The sequence below is a fragment of the Tasmannia lanceolata genome, unplaced genomic scaffold (genome assembly GCF_043159265.1).
Source record: "Tasmannia lanceolata isolate RefF3 unplaced genomic scaffold, GAP_Taslan_0.1 ptg000018l, whole genome shotgun sequence".
Taxonomy (NCBI): domain Eukaryota; kingdom Viridiplantae; phylum Streptophyta; class Magnoliopsida; order Canellales; family Winteraceae; genus Tasmannia; species Tasmannia lanceolata.
The window spans coordinates 17,034,159-17,058,038 of NW_027518695.1; the positions used below are offsets into that span (position 1 = coordinate 17,034,159).

At 37.8% G+C, this 23,880-nt stretch overlaps 1 protein-coding gene and 1 long non-coding RNA gene across 2 annotated transcripts in view; one reads left to right on the forward strand and one right to left on the reverse strand.

Moving 5' to 3' along the window:
- Positions 1-23,880, reverse strand: part of LOC143850106 (putative F-box protein At4g22165) — a 105,981-nt gene that overhangs the window by 56,260 nt on the left and 25,841 nt on the right. The window lies entirely within an intron of this gene.
- On the forward strand, positions 23,080-23,618 carry LOC143849781 (uncharacterized). Its single transcript, XR_013235867.1, has 2 exons — positions 23,080-23,189; positions 23,314-23,618. It is a non-coding gene; the product is annotated as an uncharacterized LOC143849781 (long non-coding RNA).

Genomic DNA, 23,880 nt, shown 5'->3' on the forward strand with positions numbered 1-23,880 from the left:
TTCCATGTCAAGTAGGGATCCTCTCTAGTGGTTATCTAGTTTAACTAAGTTTTTTAGAGTCTTCATAAAAGCCAAAACAAAAATAGAGAGTTGTAGGCTTTTGAAACACTTAATATTTCAGAGCAGGCTTGTATTGCATATGAGAGCTTGAACAATGATTAAGATGTACTACAAACTCTATGCAGTATGCATGTAAATCACTTAGCAGAGAACCTAGCGTAGGCATTATTAATGGTTAAAGTGATTTTTCATAAACTCACAGGTGTCCTTAATGGTAAAGTGATTTTTCTTAAACTCTCAGGATGTCCTTCACAATAGATAAAGTTATCACCATTCCATCAAATATTTAGATTCTATTTGTGCATATCCTTACTGTCTTGTACACTACACTTCTCATTAGAAACTGTTCCTCCATTATAAGGTTGAGATGCACTATAGGCTCTATGTTGTGTATACTGCTTCACTTGGGATAGGCTTAGGGGTTGCAATGGTTCGGCTTGGACCCCCAAACCCAACCGCACCGAAATTTGAATCGGTTTGGTTTTACCAAAACCAAACCGAACCGAACCGAAACTGAACCGAAATTCGGTTTCGGTTCGGTTCTGCCAATTTTGCCACCCCTTACTCATAATCATTGGAAATATTCGGTTTCGGTTCGGTTTGATCCCCAAACCGAATTTCGGTTCGGTTTCGGCTCGGTTCCGGTTCAGTTCGGCCAATTTTGCCACCCCTAGATAGGCTAGTGTTTACAATGCATGTATTTAAAATTTATTTATTCTTTTAAATAAGAAACAATAAGAATCATGTAAAAGATAACTAAATGCATGTGTTTGTAAGATTAGGGTGTAAGTTGAAATTTCTGCAATCTCCTTTTTGGTGAGCATTTAGGGTCCTTTCAAAAATATTTCGAAAACTGTTATCTTTTGGGGCATTTCATAATTTGCAATGACTAATTGAGTAATACTTTGCAAAATATTTCCTAAGAAAATAACTTTTTAGCCATAACAAATTATGAGAAATTGACCACTTATTTGTGAAATTCACATTTAATTAGTAGAATTTGCATTTAATTTGAAAAAAAATGATAAATTCAATTGAATAAAAAAATATAAATTTAAAAAGGAGACTCAAATATTTGGATATTTTCAATAATTTTTCAATTATTTGAAGAATTTTTTATCTATGGCCCTAAAAATGATACGGGTCTGGCCCATGATAATTCCAATTGATTCAAAAAATATAAAATTTTAAAAGGAGACTCAATTTTTTGGATTTTTTCAATAATTTTTCAATTGTTTCAAGAATTTTGTAACTAGGGTCCTGAAAATGATATGGGTCCGGCCTACTGTGCCCATTCAATGAATGGTCCTTATCAAATAAAAAGGCCTAGAGGCTACAGAGAAAGACTTATAAGTTATAACAGAAGGTCGTATGGGGGAATAATTGAAAAATGTAGCGTGTTGTATCACTCAGTGTGCAAGTCGTCCTCAGTTGCAGACTGCAGGGCAGAGATCTAAAGAACAAAAATAAGAGAAAGTGGGGTAGGACCCAATAAAAATACAGCAAAAATAAAATAAAATAAAATATTTATTTACATAAATGAAGCTCAGATAACAGAACAGAGAAGTAATGAGAAACAGAGGGGTGGCTGCAGGCCAAAAAGGGAAGTGGAGAATCAGTCTGTTTTTTTTGGCTTTTTGGACTTCCCGTTTTGTCTCTCTTCAATTTTCATGCTTTGAATGCTCTCTTCTCTTTCTGTAGTATTCAATTTCAGACCCCAGATTTCCACCCAACACCCCCTTGCCTCTCTTGTTCTCTCTCTATCTCTCTAATGGCCAGTTTTTTTAGTTCCACTTTCTTTTACACCTATAGGTGTGTAACCTGGTAATACTTTGGATGAAGTGGAAAGGATGACGGCACCCTATCATTTTCGGACTCTTTATCATGGCAACAGTTTCAGAACCCTTTAAACACCATGTAAGCTACTGCATACCCACATCTTCTTTACTCTCTATTTCTATTTTTTATTTTTTTTATTTTTTAGGGTTTTGATGATCATAATCCTTTCTTTTACACAGGCTGTCGATTTATCTCTTGCACAGGTTTTCTAGTAGAGTACTTTGGATGAAGTGAAAAGGATGACGGCACCCTATCATTTTCGGACTCTCTATCATGGCAACAGTTTCAGAACCCTTAAAACACCAGGTAAGCTACTGCATACCCACATCTTCTTTACCCTCTATTTCTAATTTTTTTTTTTTTTTTAGGGTTTTGATGATCATAATCCTTTCTTTTTTAGACATGCGTACTAAATGTTTTACTCCATTGCAAGAAGAAAGTTGAGGACGTACTACAGAATGTTGACGGTACTAAAAATATATTTTTCCCTCTACTAAATTTCTCTTCTCTTTTTCATGGGTCTGTTGTTTTCTCTACTACCTGTTCCTAAGCTCGTATAATCCAGTAATTTTTGGAAAATACTTTTGCTTTTTTTAAAGAATCTTTTCCACAGGTTTCCAGACTATCTTTTAACAGGAGGCTGTTAAATAGGTTTTATGACTATCTTTTAAACAAAAGGCTATCTGATAGTCAGAATATCTTTTGGGCATCGATATTCCCCCTGCCTTGACAGAAAACGTTAGGTTATTCCAAGGGGTGGAGAAGCCACCGTTAACTCTAACGCTTAAAAGTTAACGTTTTCTGTTAAGGGCGCTAACGCTTAAAAGTTAACGTTTTCTGTTAAGGGCGAAATCATCTCACTGCCCTACTTACTTTTGGACAGACTATTTTTACGTTTACGACTATCAAAGGAGTTCATGTGCCATCTTTTACCAACACTTTTTTCACAGTTTAGTGATTTTTTTTTTTTTTTTTTTTTTTTTGGTATCGTAGGGTATCCCCACCCCACTTCGTGGGGCGGGACTATTCCCTATGGATGCACGTAGGCACCCGGAAGACCACGCACATCGGGTGAACAAGGGGGGATTCGAATGCTCGTCACCGGGGAGCAAACCCATGACTTTGCGCCAAAGAGCCACACCCTTCAAGATTCTTCGGAGTCTCACACTCCAGGCACTTGTACTCTTTCGCCATTTCACTTTTTTCTTTCTTCCTCCTCCTGTCTTTCGGAGGACTTTGTCTTCCCTTAGCTCTTGAAAATGGTCGACAGATGGTGAACTTTGTGGTCAATGTCTTAGGTAAATTTTTAACACCGAAAGCCATCCTTGGAGGGATCACAGGGATGTCTCTCAGGATGGCTTTCGGTGTTAAAAATTTATTTAAGACATTGACCACAAAGTTCACCATCTGTCGACCATTTTCAAGAGCTAAGGGAAGACAAAGTCCTCCGAAAGACAGGAGGAGGAAGAAAGAAAAAAGTGAAATGGTGAAAGAGTACAAGTGCCTGGAATGTGAGACTCCCAAGAATCCTCCTCCTGGCTTCTTCAGCATTGGTGGGCTGGATGAGCATTTAAAAAAAGCACATCCTCACTTCATCCATCGTTGTCCCATTTGTGGTAATGGATACCGCAACGATTGGGAGGCAGTTCCAAAGAATCATCGATGCATATCACCCGAAGAATACAGGTATTGTTTGTTTTATTTTTATTTAGTTTTTTTCATCCACTTACATAATCATGTGTAAAAACAACACGGGAAGGCCCGTTATTGAGGAGTGGGGTAGAGGCTGAGAGAAATGAAGAAAAGGATAAAGTCAAGAGGAGGGAAGAAGATGATGAAGTCGAGGAAATCGAGTGATGGGAGAAACTCGAGATCTATTTAAACCTTGTTGCTGGTGTAGTAGCTTGATTGAGAAAGGCACTTAGTGGATGAACTTGATTGAGAAAGGAACTCGAGGAACTCCATACTTTGTAATGCTTTTGGTTTGTTACTGATAAGCTTTAGATGTACTGAGTTGATGAACTTGGCTGTTTGTTCATATCCATCTTTTTTAATGCAGTGAAAACAGATTTCGAAATAGTAAGGCGTCTGTTCCAGAGTAAATGCCAAGCTTGGTGGTAGTAACTTGATTGAGAATTGTTTATCAGTTGGATGTAGATTTTTAATTTGAGGAGTTATTTCTTGTCCAATGATTAACACGGCACATACAAGTACACACTCCAAATTGCATTCTCATTGTACATCCAAATGCTAGGTAGGTTTTATTATTCTGAAGTAAAATTTAGAAAAAACCCAGAAAATCTCGAGCAAAAGATGCATACACAAACAGACATTTAGCTAAAATTTCTTTCCCTTATGAATTAGAGAAATGATATTTCCTCTCCTTTTCACAGAATTCCCAACCATTTTTTATGGGTCATTCAAAGCTTAGTGACTTTCAATAATCAGATGGATGCAAGTAATGGTCTGCAAATCTTTCTTTTTTTTGTCAAATTTGTTGGATGTGCCTGGTCCTTCAATTTTCGGGGGTTTGTATAGTCCCATTTTTTGAACTTCCCGGGTTGTCCATTTTACACCAATTATATTGGAGGGCTAGGATCATCATATAGTGAGTTTTTTGACTCAGGGGTTATATGTGGTGGTGCCAATAAATGAATGGTTTAGATCTTCCAAACAGGTGGGCCCATTCTATGTCATTTGTGGTTGAATTGGCAGGGTCAGAATTTTGAACCCCTCCCGGTTTCAACTCTGTGAAAGAAACAATAAATAATCCCATGCACCCGATGGTGTGAACAAGGTGTGTTATAATTTAGGATGGATATGAACAAACGATAAATAATCCCTGTCCTTTAGTGGGCCCTACTTAGCTATTGCCTAGACCTGGCAAACGGGTAACCCGTGCGGGTACGGGTAAGAAATACCGGCGCGGGTGCGGGTAGCCTTTCATGTATATATATAATTTCTTCTTAAAATTTGCCGGGTTACCCGTCCTGGTGGGTTCCAGCTTGTTTGAACAAATTATTCTAAAATGTATCTCTATGGCCGTCAAATTTGCAATTGGAAGAAATATAGACATCCGTCTACGACAATTAATCGAATATTCAGATTTATTTTGGACGAATACCTTTCTATGGTGGACCTATCAAATGGATAATCTTAGATTAATGATATATGATCCTAGCCATTCAGTTTATGGACTTTTAATAATGGATTATTCTATCCTTAACTATTTCGATCAAAGTTCAATGTCGGAAAAACACTTGATGTCTTTTTCATAGAAACAAGAATTTTATAATTTAGGAGTAATGATTCTTCCTTGGATTTGCCGGGCAATTTTGCTGAAAGCCATTTCGTGGCTCATTTGCAATTTGTCTTGTCTATTTAATTCGTATATGAGGCATATGAGGCGGCTGTTCTCTCCTGCCAAGGTGAGCCACAAAATGGCTTCCTGCGAAATTGCCCAGCGAATCGCCAGGGGAGCAACTTTGTGGCACCCTCATTATGTGCATTCTAAGGGCAAACACCACCATATATGTGTTCAATAAGTTGGAATGGAACACCTAAGGTATTCGATTTACACATTCTTAAAACTAATTTTCTTAAGACCAAAGAGTCGGGCGGAAAAAAAGAGAGGAGAGAGCTCTCCTTTCTTGGTTCTCTTATAACTTGATCCTCTCTATAACTCGAAATCCTTGTGATGAGATTCTAACTCAGCACCTTTTCATTGAGATTGTGAGAAGAATAACTCTTTGAAGAGCACAGTTCGATGAAAGTTGTAGGTTTTTTTTAATAAAGTCCAAAATGAAGTCAGCAAAAAACTGAAAAGAAAAGAAATTTGCCATTGTCACAATATTCTGTCTACATTTTTGGTTACTTGATTGTAGAGCTACAATTCTGTGGTGTGTTACAGAACTTGCAATTGTTTTGGTTTCTCATCAGTTCTCAATGTAAAAACAGCATTAATGGATGGTAAACACAGTAGGGCATGAAGCTCTTGAGCACTCAAGGAAACATCAGATGCAATTAATCAGAAGGAAACTAACTTGAAATTCAAATGGGAAATTCGAGATTAGTCATGTTTGAGTAATTCCATTTCCAACAGAATAGTTTGCAAGAAATAAAACAGGCAGGATCTAACAATATAATGGCATAGCTTTCCGATAAGTCGAGAAAAGGACTTGAGAACCAGAATGCTTCTCTGTGCAATCCAAATCTGGCTTTCATGTGTCACTCACACGTATTCTCATGAACCAGAATTATCTCCTTCAACTCAAATAAACAATCTTTACCAGCATAATTGAGATGGACTGACTGTTTGCCAACACAATGTCTATAGCTCCTCAATGTTGATTCAAGCCTTAGCATGACAAGAATGTCTCACCTAATCCCAAACCAAAGGATACCAACCAAAACATCCAAATTTCAGCAATCTAAAACATCAATGATTTCTACTGCTAGTTTGGAATGGTGATGAAGTCCTCGACTTAGCTTCCCTATTAATAATATGGCTGGAGTTAAAGAGCGGGCTACTCCAGTTGGTTGACCTATGGACATTTCTCGAAGGAACTCGGTCATTATCTTCTCCACCAGATGGTTCATACCCATCACTGGTAGACCTTGTGACTTGAATCCCCCTAGCTGGATGAGCCGTCAGGCCCTGTGCCTCTTCGGCACCAGATGAAGAAACGCGAAAAGGTGAGTCCAAACTGCTTTCGGGAGAAGAAGCAACAATCCCAGATGAAGAAATTGCTCGACTCGTGCGAAAAGCACTCCTTGTTAGAAATTTAATTAACTTTATGCGGAAAAGGATCATTACCTCCGGCCATGATGATCAGATAGAAGAGAATAAATGATGCGAAAGATCCAACGGTTGAAGACGCTCCACGACGAACGCAACAGACTCGGTTCTGACTTAGTCTTCAGATCTATCCAAGCCTTATGCTCAGATCAATGGAATCATGGGCCGTTCCTTGGTAGATCTGGGACCAGACAGAGAAAACCCCACCCAAGTTTCTAAAGGGATAGAATAGAATAGTTGCTCCCATTAAGCAACACACGTATATATGCTTGAGGGAATGATTTGGTTTCCTAATTACACTAACACTCTTTCTAATTTAGGATTCTTAATGAGAGTTATCTTTAGTAGCCAAAAACCCACTTTACAAAAGTCTAGGATTTCCCAAATCTTAGGTGTATCAATTATGGGCCACCTAAATGGAAACAAATTTCCAACAATCTCCCACTTGGTCCATATTGATAAGCCTAATTTTTTTATTTTTTTATTTTTTATTTTTTTAAAAGACACTTGGGTTTAGGCATTTTAAAAACCTGACGTATGGCCATACATTTCGAAAACTAACTCTCAATCCATATTCTTTACAGAGATTACCTTAGTTCATAAAAAGAGTCTCAAGTGCATGAATCATGGCGGTAGTACCCTAAAGCGAGCATTCCCTTCCATGTATCACAATGCTATTGATTCACTTTATTGAACACCTTATTTAGTGTAATCCTTTATGAATAGGCTAACTAATGCCCATTCTGGTCCAACTTTATTTTGTCCTCATGGACAAACTTTATCTTTCATGGGAACTTTATGTATACATTGTAGTTGAAAGAAAAAAATAACAATAGCAAGAATCATAAAACCATAGTTGCAACTCAAATGAAATTTTCTAGCAAGACCCTAACTCCAAACACCTAATTTCCATGGAAATTTTCTAGCAAGAGCGAAAGCAGAAGACTTTTCATGGAAAGAGTTTAAGATTTGTTTACGTGGAAAAAAGTTTTATGGAAATTTATTTTCAATGGAACAATTGTAGTTCCCTGCATCCAACAGGCCCTTTTTCCATGGAACAACTAATTCCATGAAAATTTTCATGGGGCTACATTGTTTTCCATAGTTAATTGAATAGGTACCATCATGCGAAATCTCTTTAGACCCTCTTTGGATTGTAGGAATAATATTTCTTTATGATCTGTTTATAAGTATTTGTTTTCCATGATTTAGAGGGAAATGATAAATTAAAGTGTTGCAATGCTAGATTAAATATCATTGTTAATAAAAGTTGGAACTGCCTTGATTCAAGTTACCTTTTATCAAGTGTAATACAAATAGCCCCATCTTATCAAATTAAACATCTCCTATCCAGGCTCCATATACAACGTTTCTTTCTTAAAAAAAAAAGAGTATTACCAGCAGAAATAGAAATCAACCCAGACATATCCCATCGAACATGGGCAGGGGAAAAGGGGAGAACCTCCTCTTCTACCTAAAAACCGTTGATACCCAACTGATTTGAAACAATAAAATCTTAAATTCTTTTAGAACCAAATAATGATAGAGAAGAAAATAAAATACAAATAGGAGAAAATAAATTATGGCGACCGTTATAAACCCGAAAGCCTTCCGCCTACTGCAAAGTGAGAGTCGAGCGAAGCAATGGTTGAGAAAGAGAGAGAGAGAGGTGGAATACGAAAAGCTGTGAAACTGTAAAAGGCAAACCGTCACTGTAAATAAGCGATGGAATATGAAAAGGAGCTTGCAGGAGGCGTGTGATAGAAGGGAAATTACGGGAGGCAATCTATCTAGGAGGAAGTTGTGATAGAAGGGAACGTAGGAATAGGACGTTAATGCCAATCCTGGACTCTTAGGGTGTGTTTGGCGTACCGTTTGAAATAGCGTTTGAAATGCCGTTTTGCAAAACGGCGTTTTTATGTTTGGTTGGCCAGATCAAAACGGCGTTTTAAACGACAAATAGAGGTATTGTGTGCTTGGTTGCAAATGCCCCAAAACGGAGTTTTAGTGGTAAAATGACCAAAAAGGGTATTGTTTGGTTGGCCTCAATGTAACTCAACTACTCTCTCATTAGACCCAATATTAAAAGGTCATTAGAATCTCATTCAAACATAATTAAAATTAAACATCATTGCCATAAATAGTTATACTATTGTTCACAAAAAATAAATTTAAAAAGTGGCACAATGAGTAATTTAAATAGCACATAATTCATCACGAATGTGGTCCCGAACCGAACCCATGAAAGCATCATCATGTGCATAGTCAAATGTATCATTCTGATCCATAGCATGATCATAACCCAAATTAACATTAACAGTAGGCATATATGTATCATCATGGTCAGCTTTATCGAACTCCTCATCATGACTTGCATGCTTTCTGATGTAGTTGTGCAGTGACATTGATGCTACAATTAGTTGTATCGGGTGTTCAAATCGAATTTAGGCATTCGGGATAGCAAGACCCATCTATTTTTCCATACACCAAATATGCGCTCTATAATGTTCCTAAGAGAGGCGTGTGCCTGATTAAATTGCTCATTTGAACTACTTATTGGTTGAGTACCATGTCGAAAAGCTGGAACATGTGACGTTTCTCCCTTGTATGGGGCCAAGTATTGATTTTCGGGTAAAAAAATGCAAGAATTGATGGCAATAAGGATGGGCTAGTTGAACACGCTACCGAGGAATACATTAATTTTGTTCAACTATTCAATCATTATGTCATTACGATGCGGCTCCATGAAAAATCAATTTTCTTTCCAACTTTGATCACAATAAATTTTGAAGGTGGGGTTCAAATGATTGCGACCACTATTTTTAAAGAACATGAAAGACTTGATATATTTTTCAACAAGATCACGCACAATAAGATTTGGAACCCCAATGGAATAAATTTTTCTCCAATAATCCAGCTTCGAGGACAAGGTTGATTTCAGAGGGAAATAAAGTAGTTTAGATATTTGTTATTTTTAGATTTGATCTCTAGTTGTTTGATATATGTACGAGTTTAAAGGGTTATCAGGATTAGGGGTTTTCTACAAATAGCATGTATGCGGCCTTTCTTAAATGAATGAATAATATTATTAAGAAATTATGTTTTAGGCGGAAAGGAGGACTGGCCCTTCCCTTGAAGTGGGTCAAGAGGCTGATCTTCCCTCCAAGAAGATCAATCCCGTTGCAAACCGATTATGGTTCGTTACAGGAGTCCTACACATTGTCCAATTGTGGCAATTTTTATGCTACGTCCTGTTTAAATGGTGGTTCATCGGATCGAATATTACCATTATTGGGGGTTCACTGGATCAAAGATTACCAGTATTGTACGTGCATGCATTGGGGAAAAACTTGGCTCCAGACCGTTCTGGAGGAACTTCCTCCGAGCCCTTGCTAATAGCTCTAATACCAAGGGGTGTGGAAATATCAATTACTATATATTTTCTCCGAGCCCTTACTATATATTTCCACACCCCTTGCTGTTATAGCTATTAGCAAGGGCTCGGAGGAAGTTCCTCCAACCGGTCTGGAGCCAAGTTTTTTTTGTGCATTAGGCCCGTTCTTTTTAGATTGTGAGCCTCAATTCTCAAACCCAATGGAATCAAATTAAACGTAATTTGGAGTCTAAGAATCCGCTCGGGGAACACAATTGGCATTAAGTCTAAAACGAAAGGCCTTAGGTTTTGACAATCAGACTCAATTACTCAAAATTACGTTTAATTTTGGGGAATGATATTTCCCCCCTCTGACGGATAAAATCCCCCCTTTAGACTTTACAATTACTGCTTGAGGATAAATTCACCCCCTCTTAATGTTTTGCTTTGCCTTTTAAAGTTTTAATCGTAAGTTATTAAAAACGAATAAAATCTCAATCGTTATGTGGAAAAAAAATTATAAAATAAAGGTTGGGTAAACCCAGAATCGAACCGAACCGAACCGATCAAGTTCGGTTCTGGTTCGGTTCGGTTCCAAAGACATATGGTTCAGTTGTGGTTCCAAATTCTAGGAACCGATTGCATATGGTTTGGTTCTGGGTATACCCCGGAACCGAACCGAACCGAACCGAACCATGTCACCCCTAACTATAGTCAATTATTAGCTTCAATGTGACCAAGAAAAAATAGCATTAAGATGCAATATATTAACATAGAGAGCGTCTAAGACAATTTCATCTCATGGCTCCTCTTTTTTAAGAGAGGAGCCACCGCGTCGGAGAATTTGTCATATTCATTTAGGGCCCGTTTGGATGCCGAGAAGATTTTAATTTGGATTTCTCACATGTGCAACCCATTTTGCGTTGTGATTTGGATCGGATCAAATCCTTGGATTTCCAAATTAACAACTGAGAGTGAAAAAAATCAGATCTCCAAATATGCTCTGGAAATAAGTAATTGGAAATACACAGATGTGGCAGTTTCCTTCACCCTCTTTGCTCCTCAACCTCTCTATTCCCGTAGGAAGTACCCCCTTCCCTCTCTGTCTCCCTCAACATGCTGGCAGATCTATTCATTTTGTATTCAAAACTCAAGTCAAAATCCAAATACAAAATATGAGGTATCCAAACGGATTTGAGATGGCACTTCTCTCTTGCAAAATTACTACTGTGAAATTGCTTGGACGCTCCTTTTTTTGATAGGTAACCTCCTTATTATTATATATAATGGGAGGGATTTGCTAGGCAATTTCATAGAAAGCCATTACGCATATCACTTTTTCAGGAGGGAACAACCTTCTTGGATGAATAAAATGAATTAGACAGATCTGCTACGAGGTGGTGGTTCTCTCCTGAAAAAATGAGCCACGGAATGGCTTTCTGCGAAATTTGTTACCTTGTCCCGTAATGGGAATAATTGGGATGCCTCCAGTTTATTTAAAGTCTTTATTTATAAATATAAAGTTTCTTTTAATTACTAAATATCTTATAAATAAATTTTTTTATAGCTATTAAGTGTTGTATACGTGTAAAATTTTGTATAGCTATTAATTAAATAATCCATATAAATATAAGGGCAGTGATAGTAGGGAGTTGATTTATCACTGCCCTAAATGTAAATATATTTATAACCATTAGATACCTTATTTTTAGGGAAATGTTATCGGCACTACTGTATTTTGATGAGGGCACTCCTCACTTTATTAAAAGTACGGTATGGCCCGCACCATAAGATGATCCAAACCGTCCATTAGAAGGGCCACAGCCTAAATAGGTTGTTCCCCAAAAATTATTTCCATAGGTTTATCCTAACCCTCTGATCTATAAAGGGTTAAGATCAATCCTTTAACATTCAGATCGGAGGGTTAGGTTCAACATATGGAAATGATTTTTGGGGCAGAGCCTATTTAGGCTGTAGCCCATCTAATGGACGGTTTGGATCATCGTATGGTGTGGGCCATACCGTACTTTTAAGAAAGTGAGGAGTGCCCTCATCAAAATACGGTAGTGCTGATAACATTTCCCTATTTTTATTAGGGGTGGCCAACCGGTTCGGTTCTCGGTCCTTGGAAACTTTTTAGTTCGGTTCTTGGTTCCCGGTTCTGTGAACTGTAAGACCGAACCGAACCGGACTACATAGTAGGACCGAACCGAACCGGACCGAACACAATCGGTTCGGTCTGGTCCGGTTCTCTGGTTCTATCCGATTAACTATTTTATTTTAAAAATGGGATAGCCTGTCTGCAAAATGCCTTGTTTGATGGTCCCTAGCAAATCCCTTTAAATGGTGCCTTTTTCTTTTTTTTGCGCTTTGTACAATCCATTTTTTCTTTTTGGTGCAAGATCACAAAACCCATTAGAGATTACTTCAAAAAAAGGATTTTTTTAACCTGTAAATGGGATTTCACATGAGCCAAGGTGAGATCTTTTACATCCATGAGCTCAAGCACTGACTTGGGTGTAGCCCCTAAAACCACCAAAAAGAACAAGAAACAAAACCCATTAAAATTATTTTCTTCATAGTGAAAATGATAATCTAACAAGAAATCAAGTGTAAAAAAGAAAAAGAAAAAGAGAGAGAACAAAAAAGCCTACTCTCATGTTCACCCAATAGCTCGACGGCATGAACAAATCGGGCTAGAGCGATGCTGGGACGATCGGAGAAGGAGGGAAGCCAACAAACCATAGAAAAGCTTTTTGGGGTTTTGTCTTTTTGAGAGGAGAAGTGGAAGAGGCGAAAACAGAAAACCCTAGAAAATAGAGTGCGTCAGTGCGTAATGTGCGTTATGGGTTTTTGAAAATTTTCATTCGTGAATTCTTAAGCCTTAACTGATAAGTTATGTTTGGCCCACCATAAAGGCATAAACAATTAAAGAAGAGTTCGGTTCTTTGGTTCCAGAACCGAGCCAAATACAATTTACCCGTACCCGAACTGAAAATGTTCGGTTCTTCATAAGTGGAACTGACCCAAACCCAAAAATTTTTCTAAGCAATTCGGTTCGGGGTTTTTATTCGGTTCTGGGTCGGTTCTTCGAGTCTGGTTCGGTTCTGGCCACCCCTAATTTTTATACATGTAAATCTTTGTTTAGTATTTTTGTTCGATGACACAAGGTATCCCCACCCCAATTTTTTGGGCAATTTTTGTATAGTTGTTAATTAAATAATCTGTATAAATATAAATATCTTTATAGCTATTAAGTACCTTACATTTTTATACATGTAATTTTTATACAAGCTTGCTAAGATGAGAGAAAGGAATAGCAGAGACTTGAATGATATAAAGAGCATCAAAGATGAGAATCAAATATTGTTAGTAAAAGAAAATGAGGTTAAAGAGAGGTGGAGAAGCTACTTCGATAAGTTGTTTATTGGAGAACCTGTAGCAAATTTGGGATAATTTGATAACGCTTTTGATGATACAAATCGGAGGCTTGTTCGTAGAATTCGAACATCAGAGGTAAGAGTAGTTATGAAAAATATGAAATTAGGTAAGGCTAGGGGGCCTGACGATATTCCTATTGAGACTTGGAGATGCTTGGGTGATGTGGGTTTAGTTTGGTTAACTAGATTATTTAACAATATTTTGAAGATTAAGAAGATGCATGATGAGTGGAGGAAGAGTACATTAGTACCTATTTATAAGAATAAAGGGGATATTCAGAGTTGCACAAATTACAGGGGAATTCAGCTAATGAGTCACACCATGAAGCTTTGGGAGAGGGTAATTGAGGTAGAGACTAAGAAAAGAGACTAAGGTGTTAGAGAATCAATTTGATTTCATGTATATAAGTATCATACTACATGTTTCTCACTCAATTGTAATATTTTTTTTTCTTCCCCAACAATTCTATCACCTCCTCTCTTCGCATATTCATTTTGTGATTCTGGTTTCTCTCTCAATTGTAAGCATTTTTTTTCTTCTCAACAATTCTATCACCTCCTTTATTCACATATTCATTTTGTGATTATGGTTTCTTACTTTGTAAGCCTTTTCTTCTTCAACAATTGTATCACCTCCTTCCTTCACATATTCATTTTGAGGTATGGTTAATACTCAGCGCGCACTTTGTAACCTTAGTGAGGAGCAAGTTGGCCAGAGGCGAGAGAAAATTCGATCTGAGAGAAAGAAAACATCCAAGAGAAGATGTGTGAGGGGAAAAAAGGTCTGGGAGATAGAAACCATTCAGAAAAATCCATGTAATATGGTTCGTAGATGAACTATTGGAAGGAAGGAAAAAGTATCTAGGGGTTTCAAAATAGAAAAAGAGGTAGAAGCAAGAGAAAATAGGGAAGAGGTAGAGCTGAGTCTCTATGATGGAGCTCAAATCCAATCCCTACGTCTCAATCTTGTGCTCTATAACTTCAATAATCATATAATATGTGAAGAAGTAGGATAAAAGTCGTGGCATTGTATCAAAACTAAGAGATTATTATTCTTATATGCTCAAGAATGCAAGGAGCAGAAGCACCCTTAATGAAGGGTCCTCGGGGCACCATTACAGTTTCCTTGTGCTCCTCTCGATTTAATATAACTTTCTCATGTTTTTAATAAAAAATTAATGTCTTTTATGTGATTCATGATCTATATTGATTTATTCATAGTTTTCTGTAGATAATGGATCTCATTTTAAGTTAGATGAATGGTTATCCATCTCTCTACAAGAAACTTTGAACACTCAGTCTACAAGAAACTTTGTCCTAGTCTCAACTCTGAAGGTGTTCTAATTGCCTCTTTTCCTTGATTTGCTAGTTTTATTCCCTTACAAGATATGTAAAACTTGTATTTAAGCATCTATTCTTTCAGAAGTCATGTGATAAAAGTCTAGATCTTTCTATTTTGATTTACACTTACATATATGAACATACTTTGATTTGGTAATTTATGCACCATAGGTTGAGAAATGGTTATAATACACAAAGGCCAGCCCATATTAGAACCATCTTCAGAAAGCAAAGCAGTTCTTTCTGGTTTACTCTGAATGAAGCCCAAAAAATTTATGGGAAGATGCTTTGAATGAAGCATTTTCAAGCCTCTAACAAACCTCCCGATTTTGTGTTATCATCCTCACCATGACAACTCACTCTGTTATGCTGTGATTTGCACCTGCTACTGAAATCACTATATACACTTTTATAAATTGTGAAGGAAACCTCACATTATTTTCAACTCTGAATTGCACAAAATTTATAGAAACAAGTACATTGTGGCAAACAGCTCATCAATATTTTGTACACATTGCAAAAACTGACAATAAAAGGTCTCTAGTTTCCCCCTCAAATAATCGATTGCGTTTCTGCTAAATCCTTCTTCCAATTATTCCGACTCATAATGGCAATAGCATTAAAAGGCCAAAAGGCAAAAGATAACAAAGACCGAGAAGGCCTTAGAAAGGAAAGAAACCAACCAAAACAAAAGTAGAAAAAACAAAGATAACACTGAGAGTTAAACAAGGCCAGACAAACAATCCCCTTAAGATGGGAGGAAATGAAAATACGTGATTTGAGGCCTATTAATGCCAATTAGATCCAAGTGATTTGCTTCACCATTAGATGCACATAGGACATGTCTGAAATCTACATCATCCCTCTCAATCACATCAATAATTTCCCCGATTGTGTTCGCAAATCTAATCTTTTCTTTCACCCAACGAATCACGTTGAGGGAATCTCCCTCACCAATAATGTGATCCAAATTCTCATGGTGAATGCAATGATTACCGTAGAGAAAAAGCTTGCACCTTTTCTTAATTCTATGTATGAGTGTGTGTTTTGAGTATGAATGTTGTGTGTGTGTGTGTGTGTGTGTGTGTGTGTGAGAGAGAGAGAGAGAGAGAGAGAGAGAGAGAGAGAGAGAGAGAGAGAGAGAGAGGGTTGTATTGTGTGAGTGTGCGCTCGCTCATACGATATTGCTCCCCACGCACCTCTCTCATTGACCCTCTCATTGGCAGAAGCTCCTATGGGCATGCTGTTTGGAATAGCTCGATTAGTAATTCTTCCCTGTCTGAGGAACGAACATGGGACCGTTGGGGCCCCAACATCGATCGACAGGGCTGCCTTTGGTATTTTCTCCATTCTCGTGGTCGACATCATGCGCATGACCCTGACGTACCACCCATGTTCCCATTTTATCGCAAACATAAAACAACATGGTAGTACCATCCCTCTTGCAATTGCTTGGGGGCAAGCAATTTGGGAATGGGAGATTTAATGTAAGGATCTTAAACAGTTCGCCCAAAAGCATGGACTCATGAGGAATGCCATGGATTCCTTAAAGAGGAACATTACTACCCCCACACCCATTACAACCCCCACGCCCAGAGCTCCCTGTATTCCAAGCCTACCACTTGGCTGTCTTCACTAATGAAAACAGCTACCGTCTGTTTATAAGAGAAAAAGGAAAGCGTGGACAGTCACTTCACTCAAAAGCTATATAAGTTGCAATTGATGCCTACCCAAAACTAATGGAGGGTGAAATCTGTAAGGTGAGCCTGCTATCCAGAATATGGATTATCCTCAATATGGTGGTATTGGTTAGGTAGGTAAAGAATCAGTCCCACTAGATGGAAACACATAAAAATGATCATACTTAAACCTCTGTAGTAGGAAACCCCATTTGACAACATTGCTCGTGCGATATAAAATAAAGGAGAACAATGTGTGAAGGGGGCCTGGATTGTAGAATATGAATTATCCTTAAAATGACGCTCTTCGGAAGGTAGAGAACCACATTACTGGGAATTCCTTGCTTGTTAAACCAACTTGTAAGGTATGAAATAGGCGGGACAATTTGTATTGGGCAGATGATTCTAAAATATGGATTAGTCACAATACATTGTTATTGGTCATCTAGGTAGCCAATCACAGTTACACCAAGAGGTGCTTTCTAAAAGGAGTGTTTTTCTCCATTTGGCAATGCCAAAACTAGAAATGCTTCTTCATACACTCTAGAGGAGTGTATTTAAATGCTTCTTCATACACTCTAGAGGAGTGTATTTAAAAACTCAAAAAAAAATAAAAAATAAAAATAAAAAAAAAAAAACTCATTTTAAGTTTGAAATAAAAGTATGTAAATTTTTCTTCAAAAATTAGATTTAACCTTCTAGGGTAATTTTAGAATAGAGTTTTAACATTAAACTTAAATGAGTAATACTTCAAAATTGTAAGCCGAAAAATTCCTAAAACTTATAACTGTAATCAACCTTGAAGACCTCCTTAACTTATAAATATAACCTACATTTATCCTGCCTCCCTAAACTACTGTAACCATATCCCCTCCTATGCATATCATGCCCACTTAAGCGTATATACTTTCTATTCTACCAGGCTTTTCACCTCGAAATAAGAAAATTTATAGACATTTTAAAATGAATAGCTTTTCATCCCACCTTTTGATTTACTTCTTTTGGTTTGTTTACTTGCTTATAAATATGAATAGATGAATTTCATTTTAATTTTTTTTTTCATCTATTATTCATATCAAAAGATGAAAACAAGAAAGCCTACAGACTCGTGCATTCTTGTATATTGTTTTTCAAATGGTGGATTTGCTTCTATGAGATTTCTGTTTGAAGTTGTAATTCTACTAATTCTGTTTGCATTCTTGATGTTGCTAATAAAAAATATTGGTGGTAGGATTTGTTCCGGTTGCAATTCTGAGATTGATGATTGGCGCTTTGTGAGTTATAAGGGTTTGGTCTGGCATCCGGAATGCTTCCGTTGTCATGCTTGTAATCTTCCTATATATGATAACGAGGTGTGAATCTTAGTTCCAATTTATTGGCATCATGGATTGGAATTTGTCTAAATTGAGCCCCATTCTCAACCACTTGTTTTGTTGTGTTGGTGTTCCTTTCCTTAAATAGTGTTAACTTACCAACTTCTCCAATAGCTTAAGCTGTTGAAGAAAGGCATTATTTATCTTTTATACTCTAACACTCCCCCCGCACGTGTGGTCGACTTGGCAAACACGTGGCACATGTGGTCCCACTTTTGGCTGACCATCACATGTGGATTTTTGCTATCCGGGAGGTTTGAACTTGAGACCTTTGGCTCTGATACCATGTTAACTTACCAACTTCTCCAATAGCTTAAGCTGTTGGAGAAAGGCATTATTTATCTTTTATACTCTAACAAATAGAATTATGATTTTATCAGTTGGACATTTTCTGATTATACATTGATTCTATTGCTCGTATAGTTCTCCACGACAGGGAATTACCCTTATCACCAGTCTTGCTACAAGGACCCTCATCATCCAATATGCAATGTTTGTAAACAATCTGTAAGTATCTATTCTGTGTCCAATTTGTAATCTCTTGATTCCTCTTAGTGAAGGAGATTTTCTATTTCATTTGTATTTATTCTTTACAGAAGAACAACAATATGCTTATTGTTCTATGAAATGCAGACACACTTCCAAAGGGGCAATGCATGGGTGTACTTTAAAAAAAAGTAACAGAAATGCATGCGCAATGAACACATATCTATCATATTGTAAAAGAAATAAGCACATAAAGTTATGTAACAATATAGCAATATATCCAGTTTTAAAATGGGCTAAATATTCTTTTAATGAGAAATGAATACTAGACTAACCTTGAGGCGCGAAGGCAAAATCAGTTTTTTCTTATTTGCAGAAATAAATTATCGATGGCCAGGTTGTTGGAAGTTCTTGAAGAAGTATATGTTAAGCAAGATGGGGAGGATAAGAGAGTTAGGATCTAGAATTCTTCGGGAGACGTCACTGTAAAATCTTTATCTTCAACTAGTTGTATGCCTTGTATCTGCAAAAAATCACCGAAGTGTGGACAATCTAGAGTTGGTGTTTCCGGTTGAGCGGCTTGTCGTGGGAGGACTCGGACAATGGACTTCTTGAGAAAAAGAAAGATGATAATTGTAGACCATTGTGCTTTATGTATTGAGGCAGGAGAATCAGCTAGCCATCTTCTTCTACATTGTAAGGTAGCGAGGGAGGTGTGGGGCAAGTTACTTAACCGATTTGGTAAACATTGGATTCTCCCTGAAACAATCATCGGACTTCTGCAAGGTTGGTCTTTGGTCCCTTGGAAGAGAAAAAAAGGAAAATCTTGTGAGATGTCTCCCTCCTAGCCACAATTTGGGTCTTATGGAAGGAAAGAAATGTGAGACTTTTTAAGGGCTATATGAGAAATCTCCCGCCTTTCTATTCATTAAAGTGATAGCCCTTACTACAGTTGGGTGTCTTATATTTTATATTCCAGTTGGCATCTTTTTATATATATTAATTATTATAAAATGAGTATCACCCAATTTTTCTTGCAATCTCACCCGTTATCACCACCCCTTAAATTTTATTTCTTTGTTAGCATATACTACTGAGAGAGAGAGAGAGAGAGAGAGAGAGAGAGAGAGAGAGAGAGAGAGAGAGAGAGAGAGAGAGAGAGAGAGAGAGAGGTCGGTCTTACACTTCTTGTCATTTGAGAGAGATAAGTTGACGGTCTTACACTCTTTTGGTTAGAAACATACTATATATATATATATATAGAGAGAGAGGAAAGTGTTTCTACTCGGTCCCCTAGATAAGCGTATCTACTCCTCCCTTTAAAAAAATACAGTGGGCCCACGCTGTTTGGATGATCCAAAGCATTCATTTGATAGGTCTTAACATAGATAGGGTGTGCCCAAAAAATCAGCACCAAAGGGTCATCCTAGCCCTTCGTTTTGTAGTGCCTTGTGGTGCCCAGAATGGACACATATAAACGTCCACGTTTATATGCGTCCATTTTGGACACGGTGTGCCCAACAAAACGAAGGGCTAGGATGACCCTTTGGTGCTGATTTTTTGGGCACACCCTATCTATGTTAAGACCTATCAAATGAATGCTTTGGATCATCCAAACAGCGTGGGCCCACTGTATTTTTTTAAAGGAAGGAGTAGATAAGCTTATCTAGGGGACCGAGTAGAAACACTTTCCTCATATATATATATATATATATATATATATATATATATATATATATATATATATATATATATATATATATATATATATATATATATACACCTTCCATTCTTGTCAAAATGCTAGTGGTATGAAATGTGATTATGGTCTGTGAATTTTGACACATGTTTTCTTTTCTATTTTCTTTTTTCTCTTCTTTCTCCCATGGTATACCTACATATAGTATTGTAAAGTATATGCAGTTTGAAAAACATTTTCTAAGAAGGTACTCTCTTATATCTTATATCACTTGGTTTTTTTTATTTTTTCTTTATTATGTATTAGAAATAAGAGATTATAAATTACCAATGTAGGAACAATGTCGTGTCCTGGACTAGCAATAGAATATAAAAGATTATAAATTTATGGAGCATTAGTTATGAGAGCTCCAACTGTATATCATGGGTGAAATCTCTTCCAGCCTTTTCATTTGTATCAGTGTATGACCTGAGGGAAGGATGGAAGGAAGTTTGTCTGAGCACGGAAACGAAGCAAAAGGTTGCTCAAGCATGGGAACCTCCGCATGTAGGTTTTCTCAAGTTAAATTTTGAGGGATCTAGCTTGGAAAATTCGGGGCCAACCGAAATTGGGGGGATGCTAAGAAACGATATAGGAGTATTGTTTAACTACTTCTTTCCAAGCCTTTGTTTCGTCCTTGTCCTCTGTTGTGTTACCACAGTCATTACAGGAGGCTCTTCAACATCCAGGCTAGCGAGCTGCTATGGATTTAGAAATGGGTGCACTCCGATCAAACCAGACATGGGATCTTGCCCCACTTCCTGATGGGGCTCGACCAGTAGGTTGTCATTGGATATTCTCAATCGAGTATTTACCTGATGGGATAGCTGAAAGGTTGAAGGCTTGTCTGGTTGCCAAGGGTTATACTCAGACCTTTGGGGTTGACTATCATGAGACATTCTCACCAGTTGCGAAGATTCCTTCAGTTCGAGTGATGCTCTCCATGGCAGTTAATCATGGTTAGACCCTCCATCAGCTAGACGTCAAGAATGCCTTTTTACATGGAGACCTCCAGGAGGAAGTTTATATGGAGCAGCCTCAAGGGTATGCTGCTCAGAGGGAGATGTCCTCCTCTGTTTGTTGCCTTAAGAAACAATCTCCACGAGCATGGTTTGGTAGATTCAGTGAGGTCGTCATACGCTTTGGACTTAGACAGTGTACAGTAGACCATTCAGTGTTCAGTCATCAATCTTCTGCAGCGTGCATCCTTTTGATTGCGTATGTTGATGACATCATCATTATAGGTAGTAACTCAGGGGGAATTCAGAGATTGAAGAGTTTCTTACAAAAAGAGTTTGCTACAAAGGATTTGGGTGGGCTCAGATACTTTCTTGGGATAGAGGTGCTCAGGGGGAGATGTCCTCCTCTGTTTGTCGTCTTAAGAAACAATCTCCACGAGCAAGGTTTGGTAGATTCAGTGAGGTCGTCATACGCTTTGGACTTAGACAGTGTGCAGTAGACCATTCAGTGTTCAGTCATCAATCTTCTGCAGGGTGCATCATTTTGATTGTGTATGCTGATGACATCATCATTACAGGTAGTAACTCAGGGGGAATTCAGAGATTGAAGAGTTTCTTACAAAAAGAATTTGCTACAACGGATTTGGGTCGGCTCAGATACTTTCTTGGGATAGAGGTGGCATATTCCTCTCAGGGGATATCTCTATCACAGAGAAAGTATGTGTTGGACTTACTGGAAGAAACAGGGAATCTTGGAGTAAAACATGTATCTACGCCTATGGATCCCAATATAAAGCTTATTCCAGAGGAAGGAGATCTGTTGGAAGACCCTGGCAGGTATAGAAGACTGGTTGGTAAGCTCATATATCTCACGGTTACTCACCCAGATATCTCTTATGCAGTTGGAGTAGTTAGCCAGTTTATGAGTGCTCCTCGTACCTCTCATTGGGCAGCAGTAGTTCAGATTCTCCGCTATTTGAAAGGGGCACCAAGGAAAGGATTTGCTACTCAAGAAAAATGGACATGTCAGGGTGGAAGGCTATTGTGATGCAGATTGGGCAGGATCTCCAGCAGATAGGAGATCAACCACAGACTACTGCACCTTTGTTGGTGGCAATCTAGTGTCATGGAAAAGTAAGAAACAAGAGGTTATTTCGAAGTCTAGCGCCGAAGCAGAATACCAAGCTATGTCCCATACGAGTAGGAGCTTCTTTGGTTACGTTCCCTCAAGACAGAGATTGGCTTTTCTTCTTCTTCTCAAGCCCAGCTTTGCTGTGATAATAAAGCTGCGATTCACATAGCCACCAATCCCGTCTTCCATGAGAGAACTAAGCATATAGAGGTTGATTTCCATTTTATTCGCCAGAGAAACCATAAGGGCGAGATACATGTTTCCTTTACTCGATCGCTGGACCAATTAGCAGATATTTTCACCAAACCCTTGCCTAAGTCGAAGTTGAATGATATTTGTAGCAAGCTGGGAATGTACAATATCTACATTCCAGCTTGAGGGCATAGTTGTCATTGTACTTATCTTTCTCCTTAAAAAAAATACATTAGTGAGGGGGAGTTTTTCCCTAACTCAGTTTTTCTTCTCTAAATCTTTCTCTCAACACATTAAAAAAAAACATTCTCTATTACAAAACAATACAACAATTTTCCAGCACATGTTTATTTTTCCGCCGCAATCCCCTCTTTGTGACATATCTATTGTTTTTTGTTTTTCATTGCCCAGCTAGCAATTCTTCAACTGATATCTTTTTTTGGGACATTTAAACCATCTTGTAAGACTAACAGTAAACATGAATTTTCATTAGTTCAAATATTTTTAGATTTTGGAATATCCGAATGCTTGTGATTCTTTGTCAATGTGATGATATATATTGGATTGTTGAGAGAATACCTCAAGTTAAATATACAATGTTTTCTTTGTTACTTTGGATATTTGTGACTTACTGAGGTACCTGTCATTGTTGTGGCCCTTTTATTACAGATTCCAACAAAGTCTTCTGGCCAAATTGCATACAGGGAACATCCTTTCTGGCACCAAAAATGCATGACTTTGATGGTACTCCTTGCTGCTCTAGCTGTCAAAGAATGGAGGTTGGGCTCAAATATTTCATTTACTAAAGGCATCTTCTTTGATCCAGCATGAAAATTTAAAGGATATCCAGTTAATTTAGTGATTAATCACACTTTTCCTATTTTTCTCTGCTTATTTTCTCAGCCAAGAGGTACACAATATGTCTCACTGGATCATGTATGGAGTGTCTGGATTCGGCAATCATGGATACAAGTGAATGTTAGCCTCTTTACATTGATATCCAAGAATTTTATGAGGGTCTAAATATGAAAGTGGAGCAGCAAGTTCCATTCCTTTTGGTTGAGAGACAGGCAGTAAATGAGGCCATTGAGGGAGAAAAGAATGTAAGGCAGTCAGAACCATATAGGCTGACTCGTAAATGTGAAGGTATAAATCAATAATACCTTATGAGCATTGGTTACTCAATAAATTATGAGAGACTTCTTAAACACTCTTTCCACTCTCTTTCCTGGTCAGATTTTTCATAAAAGTAAAATATAAAACCGTTGATCTTGTACAACATCATGAGGGACCCACATGATCTAGATCTCCAAAAATTAACGGTTCAGCTTTTCTTGGGGAATCCCAAATGCGGCTTGATGAATCAAGGGTCTAAGATCATCCCATCAAAGTGCTCTCATTGACAACTGACCAACCCTATGACTGTCCTCTGATGAACGGATCGGATCAGGCAAGCTAGACAGAAGTGGG